Below are 13,180 nucleotides of genomic sequence, written 5' to 3' on the forward strand. Positions count from 1 at the left end.
AAGCGGGATTTTTGACTTTGATTCAGACAGTTTTAGCAGCAGCTGTTATGGAAACCAGTAGAAGCCAGTGCTTTAAATCATGAGACTGCAACTTGGCATCCCAGATTTATCAAATGGTATAAAGTATTCTCTTTAATTCTAACAGGCTGAGTTAAAATGGGTCAGGTATATGTAAAGAGCTGGAATAAAGAAAGTTATCAAAATAGGCCTCTAAAATCTTACCTCACAACCCGATAGGTATAAATCCTCCAATAATTGATAGTCTTGCTGTGTTCATCTGAGAGGCTTTCTGAGATACAAATACAAGAACTTCCTCACTGTGTGATCTTAACTCATTGGTTAACTCTTAAAAAAAAAAAAAAAAAAAAAAGTGGGGAAAAGGAACAGTTTTAATCAGGCAGAATGCTTGATAACTTGAAGCAGAAATGGCGCTATGTTTGATGGGACTTATTCTTCACTAATTATATTGCCATAGAAAATGGTTTCTATTAAAACAAATCACCTGCTTTCCATCTTACTTTTAGCAAGACTAGGAGTGGCCCAACTTAAAATCACCCATTAAACCTTCTGCAGTCAGGCATGACTGCTAGTCAGATAGGTGACAAGTGTTCCTCTACATCAGGGGTCCCCAATGCAGTGCCCATGGGCGCCATGGCATCCACCGGGGCATCTAAGTGCGCCTGCGTACTGGCCAGTGGACGAGCATCCGCTGAAATGCCACTGAATTTCGGTGGCGACTCCTCTGGATCATGCTGCTTGTTGGCATTTCAGTGGATGCTTGTCCGCTGCCACAGTCCTCCATGGCTCGTTGTCTGGCGCCTGCCAGACAAAAAAGGTTGGGGACCACTGCTGTACATAATAACTTAATACATGGCTTCACTAGACAAAATCCAGTCTCCTCCAAAGTAAAGACGTAGAGCAAAGCATAGCTTCTGTTCCTTTAGCAGGATCTCTAGGCCATGAAGTTACAGCATTGATAGAAAAACATGATTCATCTTAAGTTTGCTGGCTCTTCAGCTTAGCACCTGACCTGTGCATAAATAGAAGATATTGGCTTACACTGCTAATAACTCCATGAGCACAAAAGTTCATTAGCAAGGACAGAGGGAACAAACACTAAATTTCCAACAAACTTCTGCTGAAATGGGAGTGTAATCTCCACTACTTCATCACTAAAGAAAACAAAGTAAGGGCTCTTTTCTCTGTGTCCAGCAACACTATGCTTGCTGTGAAACTGAGTATTACATGTATTGGAAACTAGCGGTTTCATAGCTAGCGAGTTGGAGTCAAACATCTCTGCTGGCTATTTTGATAGGGAATTACAATCTGCTACAATCCTCTCTTGGCTTGCCCTGTGATCTTCTGAGTCTTGCTTTCAGCTCCGTGGTGAGTCTCCAGTACTCTGGACTCGGCCGCCCTTTGTGACATTAGAAATCTCTTGGAATACTAGGCTAACAGTATATAGATTACTCTAGTCTCTGCAGCAATAGCATAGGCCTTTGTCAAAATACGTTTTTTCAGTAGGAAGTCTTGCATTTATCATTTTATCATGTAACATCCCCACTATGCTTTCTGAATAAATACTTAACTTCACCTGCCCCTGAACTATGGTCAGTTAGGAGGTGTAGTTACTGCTGTTCTATTGCATTGACATTTTGGATAGAAGGGAGAACATCCATTTGAAACAGGAAGTGTTGGAATTAGGCCAGGATACCACTGGTAACAAGGCTAGTCTTAAATCCCTTGGTATCTTAAATGACCAGAAGTTGTTTGGGTCTTGTCAGTTCTAGGAAGCAACTTTTTTGCCATTAGTTCACTAGTGAAAGCGGAGGAGGATGGAGACTGACGCCACTGAACTGATAGCAAAATACTCTGCAGTATTATTATACTAAAACAATGAGTCTGATGGCACCTTAAAGGCTAACAGATTTATTTGGGCATAAGCTCTCGTGGGTAAAAACCCCACTTTTTCAGAATCCTTGTTGTTTTTGTGGATACAGACTAATAAGGCTACCCCCCGATATTCTTGCACTAGTAACCAGTTTGTATCTAATAGGTGGTCTAACATTTGCCAGTCAGTGAATGACAATCTCAGCAGATCCCCTTCACAAAGATGTAGTAGCCAGTACTTACCCACCACACGTTCCACTTTTGATTTGATATTTTGCATTTCCAGTAACTAACTTGCTTCAGAGATGATAGCAATACCAGGCTCCTTTCCAGCCCTGCTTTTATACTATTCCTGCTCCTGTTCTCTAGATATGAGTATGGGACCCAGGCACCTTTCTGTCTGCACTACTGAGTAAGCCTCCTATCAAATGCATTCATATTAATATGAAGGATTCCTGAGCCAAAACGTGAAATACCTCACCATCTGGTGGAGCTCAGGCTTGATGGAATAAGCTGAGACACCAGTAAGAGAGAGAGCAATCTATTCTGCTCTGTAACATGAGCCACTTCAAGCTTTATTCATCATATGCCAGCACTGCAGAAGTGTGCCTTTCACACTTTGGAAGCGTAACACAAATAGCAGGCTCACCATATACAGCTCTGATGATGGAACAGGCAACTCTGTGAAGTACTAAGCAGGAGAGATGCTGACTTTTTCTTTTATGGAGCAAAAATGTCTTGCTCATAAGCAACAGGTAATGAATCTTTACTGGTGTCTGGCTGACTTTAGGCACTGCTTTCAAAACAAGAGTAGGTAAAACAGTGGAGTACTTTTGTCACCGCTTCCTTGGGCAGTCTTGGAGTAATCTTTGAAGAACTAACTCCAGCTGCATCCTGGTGGTGCTCTTCCTTCTGATGGATTACTGAATTGGGGCACAAGCATATTTGCTGCCAGCTGTCAGATGACAGATACAGTATGGCCCTGATTAGCTGTGCCCATGAAAAATGTATTAAGAGTATTGCTGTAGCAACTAGAGGCCCAAATAGAGACTGGGCTTCTCTGCTAGGCATTACACAATAAAAAGATGTGCTCCTTGTCATGTTGGGTTTTCTTTAACCCCAGGACGTTGCTGAAAATCGGTCTCAATTAAGTGCCCTTCATGCTGCTCTAGAGACATAGAAAAGTTGCTGCATGTGGTTTTATGCCATTCCTGCTATGTGGCTGGAGTGCTTGACCATTCATCTTTCCAGTGCCTCAGAGCAGCTGGCAGTTGGGGTAAGATACTCGAAATTACACTGGGGAACAAGTTGGTCTCTCAAGATCAGATTATGGGTGGCATAAAGGTGATTGTCACCTTTGCCCTCATATCCTGGTTTGTGCCTCCTGAAGGCTGCAGCATATAATCTGGCTCTTCTGCCTACTTTTCCTTGTTTGAAGTCACTTTTTGCGTCCTGGCCCAAACTGCTAGGTGGTGCTGTGTATACCAAGGTAGCTGGATCTCTGTGACTGCAACATCTGGGTTTCAAATGCTGCAGGGGAGTTTTGTGATGTGGAAGTAGGGAGGATTTAAAAAACAAACAAACTTGTGGCAATGTTTCCATTGCTGTTTGATTTGGACTTTGTGTGACTGCCCCTCAGAACAGGGACCTTTCTTGTTGTATATGTACAGCTCCTCACACTGTGGGGGCCCCCTATGTGCTGCCACCATTCAAATAATCTCTGCATGGTAATAGCCTTCTGTATGGCTGCACTGGAGGGAAAAGACAAGTAGTGCCAGTAGAGAACTCCACCTGCACTAGGACCCAGGAGTGTTTCTCCTCTCTCCAAGGCTAGGCAGGATCTGTAAGACACCCCAAAAGCTGCTGAACCAATCGTTCACAGCTGGGGCCAGTGATGGCAAGACTCCTATGGGGGAGCTTGGGCTGCAGAGAGGCTTAGGGAATCAGTTCCCAGCTGCCTGGAGAATGACAGTATTGTGGAATTACGTCACCTGCAACATCTCTCAGCTGACTCAGTGGCTTTCATTGCTGATAAGAGCAAGTAACCCACCCTCCCAGCAAGCAAGGAGACTGCTGTGCAGTATTTGCATAATGGGAGACAGGCTAAGCATGGATGGAAAATCTTGAGCTGCCTCTGGTATCCTAGTCCCTGCTTCTAGGAGTGGAGAAGTTTGTTGCCATATAACCTTGGACTAGAGGGCAGGGTCTCTGCTGGATGGCTGGAGCCTGCAGAAAGCAGATGAGAAGCTGTAGTTACTGTAGTGTCGCACTGTTTTCTGCACAGGTTTTTTCTAGGTTACCTTAGATGGATCTTCATGAGAAATGTTAGCTTCTGACTTTTAACCAAACAACTGATGAATGAGATGCTGCTGGCTTCTACTGCCTCCTCTGCCGTAGAATTCAGGGTTAATTCAAACACCTTAGCACAGCTTTTAACTGTTCCTTGCATATTAAAATCCATACTCTTTTCCCAACAGACCCTGCATTTCTGCTGCTGCCTGATGTCATCCCCTTCCCTGCCTCCCACAGGGAAACAGCAGCCCTAGCTCAGCAGTGCCCATGGCAGCAGAGATTTATAGCTATTCCCCTGTGTCTGAAATTACTTTAAACGGGGAGTGAAGTACAAATGCCTGCCCACATTTTAAGGGAAAGTCCATCACGCAGCGTGTTTAACAGAATCAGGGACAGAAAGAGGGCATTGAGTTAGCATGAGAGCTGCACCTGAAACCAACGTTAAGTGCACACTGACAGTAGTTAGCAGAAACGTTAGACTTAAAGAAGAGCTGTGTGTGGCTAGAAAGCTTGCCTCTTTCACCAAGAGAAGTTGGTCCAATAAAAGAGATTACCTCACCCACCTTGTCTCTCTAATTTCAACTATGAGGCATTTAGTATGGAGAGAGGAAGAAATTAATCTTTTCTTCCATAGCAAGCTTGTACCAGTTTGTGAAATGTGACAGGGCACAACACAAGTTAAGAAGCATTAGGCTTCATCTTTATTTGGGTGGGACACATACAAGCTGTGCTGTGAGAAGTGGGGTGAGTGGCTCAGAAGGGGGGCGGTTCTTGAGTTGAAGTTTTTGCTTGAGTTTAGTGTTGGCATTCTGTGCTGCTGGAAGAGCTGTCATGCAGATGAGCTATTAAGCTGAGACCTTGGCAGTTTGTGGTTATTAAAGATCCCAGTATAGGTTTTGTAAGTAGAGGGTTGTTATGCTGGCTAAATTGTATCTCATAGAATTACACACTGCTTTCCTCCCAAGTTTAAGTGAATACGAGACTCTACTGCTTACACTAAAACTTGTGTGTAGAGTTGTTGGGCATTGCTAAGCAGCTGGTGAATTCCACCCCAGAGGTGGTTGCATTTCAGTGGTGGGAGGAAATGGTCTCTGTTTGTAGCTTACATTTGCAACACGCTCTCAGTGTGAGGGTATTATGAGAAATGTCTATCATTAAACCTATATTTTTTTCTAGAGCTTCCTAGTTGAATACCTTTGCTAATGTCTTTTTCTATATGCAGGATACTGCTATTCATCCTTCCTTTAAGAGGGGCCCTCCCAGCCTTTTCCTCACTGGTTCTGTTAAAGGGCTTTAGAGGGATCATCACCCCATGAACTATGCCATGGTCAGTTGGCTTCCTATTTCAGTTTGTATTTGATACAACTCAGTTGTGAAGCACAAAATAAAGCCCTAGATGTTTATATATGAAACACAGACCTTTATTGAGGCCCTTGGAGATGCAGCTGTTGAAAAGGAAAATCTTGTTGGCCAAACTGCCTGGGCAACTGAAATATACATAAGAGAATGTTTGGTCCTTGTCTGTGTTTCCTTCATAATATTAATTCAGTTGTACAAGCAGGAAGCTGAGGGTTACCACTAGAGGGCATACTTCCTACCTGCCCCTTGCAGCCCTGGTGTCTTCGTCTCTTGGAGAAGATCTGCTTAGAACACTTACTGTTTTGTCAGCTTTTAATAGGTCAAGATGTGCCTCTCTTTTCCCTAATAAATAGGGCCCTTGCAAAAGGCAAGGCAGTTAGATTTGCTTCCATAAGAACATAAAAGATGACTGGTCCAACTCGCACAAAGAAAGATGCACTCTTCTCAATCGCTTTCAATCTGGACGTTGTTTGAAACTAATTAGGCCTTTTGTTAAATAAATTCTCTGCACAAGATGAGCAGTAGAGCCAGCGCACAAGCACCAAATGCAGACTGGCATAAGCATAGGGAGAGAAGGGTCATCACAAGTGTCAATGTCCAGTACTTTCTAGGCAAACTCCCCCTCTGGTAACTGACACCCCCGAACACAGCTAGTCATAGAAATCCAGCTGAGTACTCTCTGCCCTTCATGAATGCCAAGTAAGTGAGCCTCCTGACGCCCTTGCAAGGTGGGTCAGTCACCTCCATTTTTGAGCTGGGGAAACAGAGGCAAAGAGAGAGTGAATTACTTTCCCCAGTTTGTGACAAGCAGGAATAGAAGTCAGGGCCTCACCCCCAGTCTTTAATGAGAGACATTAAAGTTAGTGTGTTTTTAAAGCCAAACATTTGCATCTAACCTAATACTAGCCCTCGATATCCTCTGCTCTGAGTTTAGCAAGCAATCGGTACCTGTTCCGCCATTCTGTTTCCAGTTACTCCGCAGGAAAATGCAGAGAGATTACCCTCATTATGAATGAGAGTCTGTGCATGTACTGAGCTCCAAACTTTCTTCAGAAGTCCATAATACAGCTGTGACCTGCACATACAGTACCTTCTTTAGAGGCAACCTCGGCTCTACTAACTCTCTTCCACACACACACACACTTGCCCTTTTCTAGGAACTTTTCTCACAGCATGTCTGGCTTGGAGTTGGCCCTTTAAGTCTGGCAATCCCAAGGAGGTATTGCCTAAAGTAACCATTTTATAACTGGCAGTTGCTGACTACACCTCCCTCTTCCCTTGCTGGTAAGTGCCTGTTCTGTTTTTTCCTCTACCTGCTGAGGAGATGGCCCTTTTCACAAAAGGAGTCATCTAATTTGGGACAGCACTGAAGTATGATGCTCTGTTGAGTGGAGATCTCAGTAAGTACTCTTCTTCGCTCTCCTCAATAAAGCCTATCCAGGCTGCATAGGGTCAAGTGTCAGTTCCTGGGGTTTGGCTTCATTGGTTCAACAGCAACAGAATACAAGTCTCATCCCAAGCTTGGCTGTTTATGGGCTTTCCTGCAGGGTGGTCTTGTCTTTGCTCCAGTTCTGTCTGACCAGATATCCGCACCTGCATTTCCAGTGACCTAATAGAGTTAACCATGCTTTGCCACCAGCTTTACTCTGCAGTCTAACTTCTGTTAATGGGATGAGTCAGCATCCAAGCATGTGGCTGCAGGTCCTCCCATTCTATTCTAATCCCTCCAGGTAATCCAAGAATTGGGGGTTGGAAAACTTGTCCTACTGAATTCAAACCTGATGGGGAAACGTGCAACTTCATGTGGATATAAGGATTTTTTATTATTTATTTTGCTGCTTATCCTACGCTGTTCTGTAGCATTGCCATGTGCTGTTAAACATCCTACCAAGTAAGACTATATGTCACTTGAGAACCAGATGAATCCTGTATATGGTTGTGTAGAATGAGTTTGAAAAGTGCTTTGAGGGTACTTGGTATGAAAGGTGCTTGACTAGCATATGATACTATTATTATATTGTGGGAGGGAATTGACCCTCTTTCTCCTTTAAGTGGCAGTGAAGGTGCCCTGGAACAGGAAGATATCTCTAGCAATTATGCATCTCCCACATTTATAACTTGTCACACAGTACCTAGCTGAGAAGGGAAGTTGTCAGACTCCTTAATGATGGGCTGCAGCATCACTGATTAATTAGAGAAAAAAGTTCTGTTTGGGATACAATTGTGATCTTGACTTCCAAAACAAGTGCACTAGCCCTGGGGCAAAACAGCTATTTCCTGAAAGTAAGTCACCAAAGCTCTTGTTATAATTAACTCAGGCTTCCACTGAAACTGACCTCTCTATGCTGTTAATCCCCACCTACATTTACTGCTGTGTCCGTGGATGAGAAGTTACTCCGGTTCAAACAAGTTTGATACAAGAAAGGTTTGTGATGCAGATGGCACATAAATGCCATATTGCAAAGGCTGCCAAACTCACTTCATTTTTGGACAGGAGATTAGACTTGACTAGTGCAGTGGCAGAGAGGACCTGGCAGCATTCCACTCCATTCAGGGTGCAACCTATTTTAATGGACTTTAAACAAAAATAAATAAATAAATAAAAATTTTAGTGAAAAAACACCCTAATAATGCTCCCAAAGCAGGACTTCTTCTGCATGACAAGTGTGAAATAAGCAGATGACTTACCTACAAACTCAAAATGGGCTGGGCCAGTTATGCTGTATACTCTTTGCAACTACTGCAGATATTAGTGTTTGTTTAATGACTTTTCTCCCTTCTCATCCCCCTTCTCCTTGATTTGACAATGATGCCTTAGGGAAACCCAGTACATTATGTTCAAAATGTAGGTTTTATTTTTAAAATTAATATTAATGGCATTTCTAATGGTTTTTAATTAATGAAAACAGGAATTTGTTGGGATTTAAACTGTCTCCTGCAGCATTCCTAAAACAAGGTGTGCTTCTCAGATCATAAGGCAAAGCTCAGAGAGAGAGCTTGTTACTGAGAATGTGTTACATTAGGTGTTGTACTGTATTTTGGAGGAAACAAGTCCTGATAGGACATCTGAATTGGATGTCAAGCCAATTCTTCCATGACTGATAAATTGGGAGTTGGCAGCAGGTGGACTGTGATTTAGGGAGTGAAATCTTAGAATGACTGTTCTTCAGTTAGGTCAAAGTACTTTTGATTGGATACTTACTATTTTTTGTTAATTATTTTTCTTCCAAGAATAAAGTTCTTGCTATTTTAGCCTGACTTTCTCCGCAGAATTTGCAACCAGAGAGTTCTGTGCTAGTGCAAGAGAACAGAAAGAGAAAGGGATCAGAGTCTAGGCTATTTTCATTGTGCAAGGTGAATTAAGTATAAAAAGTAAACAAACAGCACAATTGATGCCAAGTGAATTAGATAGTTTAGTTAATGGGTACAGAGTGTCAGAAAGATTTATATCCAACAGAGAACACTCCCTCCAAAACTGGGAATTGAAGTCAAGCACCCTGAATCCCTACTTTTATTTGCTGTTAGCAGATAGCTATGAAATCTACTGGCAGCGTGTGTCTCGTCACCCACATGGATAACTATACACACGCTATCCTTACTGCATTGGCTAATGTGGTGGAGGTCTGTGCTGTTGATATAATGGTGTGAACCCAGCTGATCACCAGAGTTGGGGGTCAATATAGTTCCACTGGATAGAATTTCTTAACAGTCTTTAATTACATGATCACATATTATTTTTCCACAGGACTCCTGCCTCGTTCAATGCACAGGTTGGTTCTGCTCTGGAGGATGAATCAGGGTTATGTAGTGAAGGAGACTATTGTCTGTAGGACTGCTACCTCATGTGTTGCAGAAGTTGGAAGGTATGTAGTGAATGAAGCAGGGGATTGCAACAAGAGAAAGGATGGTCTCATGGTTAAGACTGTGTCACGAGGCATACGCATAAAGGAGCTGACTTAAAGTTGTACAGGCAACCTCAGAAGTTAGGAAAAGCCAGGATTTAAGTGCTTGAATTTACAACCTTAGCATTCTTTTAACTTGGAGTTTTGGATGTAACTTGCCAATTTAAAAAAAACAAACTGAAAAATCATAAATTCTGTCAGTGGAACAATATTGACCCACAACTTGAGTCATCAACAGTTTGGACCTTTAGATCACCAGCTTGACTTTGCATCAACGTTTTAATGAAGGTGTTTGTTGTAATTATCCTTATTTTACAGATGGGGAATAGACACAGATTAATGGATTTGCCCAAGGTCATCCAGGGAGTCAGTGGCAGAGCTTGGAATTGAACCTCCCCCACCCCACCCCACCCCCATGTCCTAAGTCCCATTCTAGTGCCTTAGCCACCAGATCATACTTCCTCTCTGCAGCGCATGTAAGGAGTAGGAGACATGGGCAATTAATTTCTGTTTCAACTGCAAGCCTGTCCTGAGTGAAAGCCCCACATTGGTAATAAATATTATGGCTGAATTCCCCTACCCTGGGAGCCAGAGCTGACCCTCAGGCACACCCCTCTTCCCTCTCTGCCCAGCTCTGGGAGCCAGCAGCAATATCAGGCATGGTCCTTATTGCTCTTCTCCCTTTGAGCTGAAAATGCAGCATCCAGCGAGGGCTCGGGAGATGGGGCTCTGGGACCTCGGCACTGGGAGGGTTTGGAAGAGAAAGGAAAATGCACCAGGAGGAAAAACAGGTGCATGTGCAGCAGCAGATAGGCAGGGAGTGGCACAGCGCAACTCGGGAAGCAGTCATCACTTGCTCCTCTCCAAAGACCTCGCTGCCCTGGCAGGCCTGGCTCCCCTCGCTCGGAGACGGGGTGGATTCCAAGTAGCATCACAACTGTCTTGTAACCTGCTCAGGGATCTTCCCTCTGAAGACTGAGAATGTTCCCTTGATGGCCATATTGTGTTTGTGAAGACTGGAGCAGTTCAGTTTTTGTAACTATCCCTGCCCTGCTTCCCTTCACTCTGGGAGCTGGGATTTCAGCAAGAGGAGGTATACTGGGATATGGGCTTGGCCTGGCCTCAGACAGCTCACTGAGGCAGAGTGGAGGGAGTGAAGACAATGGACTCTGCTGGCAGCTGAGCCTGAGCTAAGAGGAGGGCAGCTGCTGCGGCACCTGAAGTTTGAGAGAAGAGGACTGGAAGGGGCGGGGGGCATTAAAATATACCATGGAAGCATAAGGGGACAAAACAGACTGGGGGAAATGGATTGGTAGGCACCAGCGAGCTGAACAGGCCAGGGGTCCATGTGGGGGACAGGAGGTTACAAATCCGATTTAGGGATTTCCAGGGGGTTAAATCAGAATTGGAGGGGGCACAGAAGCAAAATAGATGGGATGCTACTGGGTGGAAAAGGAACTCTTAGAGTGAATGCTCTGAATGGGGGCAAAGATAGATTTGGTGGGAAGCTTCCCATCAGTTTCAAGATGGTCAGGGATGCAACTCCATGCTCTGGGTGTCCCTAGCCTCTGACTGCCAGAAGCTGGGCAGGATGACAGGTGATGGATCACTCAATAATTGCCCTGTTCTGTTCATTCCCCCTGAAGCATCTGGCACTGGCCACTGTTGAAAGATAAGATATTGGAATAGAAGCAGCACAGACATAAGCAGCTGTGGAGGGCACAGAAAAGGAGGTTACTTTCCCACCTGCTGATGTCCATCTGTGGAATGCAGTGCATGACAAAAGCTCAAAGAGAGAGAGAGAGAGAGTATTAATTCATGAAATAGAAAATACTGCAAGATGCCTTCCTTTAGTTTGACATTTTCTATAGCTTCAGTTTCAGGATTCTTTATTTCTGATGCAAATAATTCTCAACAAGGAAAGTGAAGGGGATGCTAAATGTATGTGAAGTACAGGCAACTTGGGGACTAAAATTAGTGATGCCCTCTAAAATAGGGGGCATTTGAGAAGTATGAGAAAGAAATAGAAGGTTTCAGCTGGTGAAGAATAGGGGAGGGATCTAAGTGTCACAGTGGTTCATCAGTACATGTTTTGGAAGTTGACGCGCTCCAGAACCTCAATTTTCATAAAAGACAAACTAACAAAAAAGCGTGTGTGTTCTCATTCTGCATTGAGCTCTGGACATGGTGAAACCCATGTGGGTTCGTGGGGGATTGAGTTCCATGGTCTGGATCCAGCTCCTATGGAAGTTCTGTGATCTGTGTGGAAGACAGCCACATGAAGTAGTCAGGGCAGGGTTGTGGTGCCTCACTAATTCTTGTGCAGTTTGGTTGGGTAGAATTTTCTGTAAGTAGGTTTTGGAATTTGTCAGTTACTGTAAGTTTTCAGGCTTGCTCCATGGTGATGGTTTTTTCTTGGCTTCCAGTAGGAAGGAAGCCACCTGTAGGAGGAAAGTTCTGCTCAGAATGAGTCTGATACTGACAGCCATCTGGAGGCTCCAATGCAGGGCATGGCTGACTGTGTGGGTTGATCTTGAGAGATTCCCTGTGAGAACCTGAAGGGAAAGGGGCTGACTAAGGAGGTTAGGGATTGTTGCATCAGAGTTGTGGTCCATGTGGACCCTGAAGTCTCTCAAGATAATCAATCTTTTGAGCTCTATTCCTATCAGATTGTGTGCATCTCTCTCTGTCTTTCGGGGAAGCCTTTGCTACCTGGGGATCTCATCTGTAGGATGCCTGTATTTGTCTTCTCTGGATTAAGTGGATGCATTGAAAGAATTGTACTGAGTGAACTTTCTCTGTGTCTTTGTGTAGAAGGGAATGGAATTGTGACTGTCACCAGGCAGTTGCTCCCTAGGCCAAATAGAGCAGGCAGGGAGGGTGAACTGGGAGGCCCTTCCTGTTACAGGACTTGGGGTGGGGACCTGCTTGTGCTTGGGAGGGATGGGTCAGAGAAGTGCTGACTGTGTATGGGATATGTGATCCAGCTATGGTTAGAGGTGTCTGTGTCTCTGTGTGTATCTTGGCTGAGGAGGATCTGGCAGTGTATGGGGGGTTCCTGACTGTGCAGGAGCTGACAGTATTGGGGAGCTGTCCTTTTATGGGGGGAACTGCCAGTGTATTGAGGGGTTCTATGTAGGAGGAGGGGGGACTGTCACTGAAGGGTGGGTTGTCAATGTATTGGGGGGGCTGACAGTGAAGCGGGGGTTTGTCTGGAGGAGCTGTCAGTGTATGTGGGGTCCTAACTGGCAAAGCTGGCAGTGTGGGGGGGTGTTGGCTGGGGGCATGCCTGTATAGGGGGAGGGGGCTGGCTGTGGGGGCTGTCAGTACAGCGGTGTCCAGGCTGGCAGGGCAGGGAGGGCTCTGGCTGGGCGGGAGCTGGGCTTTTTTGGGGGGCGGAAGGCTCTGCCTGGGAGGCTGGCAGTAGAGAGGTGGTCAAGCTCGGAAGGGGGGAAGACACTCTGAGGGAGCTGGCCAGGTTGGGGGGGCAGGCTGGCAGAGCAGGGGCGTTCTGGCTAGGGGAGCTGGGCATGTGGGCGGGGCTCTGGGTGGCAGGACAGGCAGGGGGTGGGGTGTCCTGGCTGTGTACAGGGGGGTTAGCAGTAGAGGGGGCTCCAGCCTGGTAGGGGAGGGGGATTTGGGGGGGCTGCTGGCGGTATGGAGCTGGCTGGGGTGCGGGGGGGGCAGGCTGGCAGAGCAGGGGCGTTCTGGCTGGGGCTCTGGGTGCAGGACCGTGC

The 13,180-nt window shown here is 45.3% G+C and overlaps 1 long non-coding RNA gene across 1 annotated transcript; it reads left to right on the plus strand.

The window, feature by feature from the left end:
- The first annotated feature begins 3,024 nt into the window (after positions 1-3,024).
- Positions 3,025-10,018, plus strand: LOC142047898 (uncharacterized). The gene is made up of 2 exons (XR_012657209.1): positions 3,025-3,166; positions 9,762-10,018. It is a non-coding gene; the product is annotated as an uncharacterized LOC142047898 (long non-coding RNA).
- Positions 10,019-13,180: the final 3,162 nt, after the last annotated feature.

Source organism: Chelonoidis abingdonii, chromosome 18 (genome assembly GCF_003597395.2).
Source record: "Chelonoidis abingdonii isolate Lonesome George chromosome 18, CheloAbing_2.0, whole genome shotgun sequence".
NCBI lineage: Eukaryota > Metazoa > Chordata > Testudines > Testudinidae > Chelonoidis > Chelonoidis abingdonii.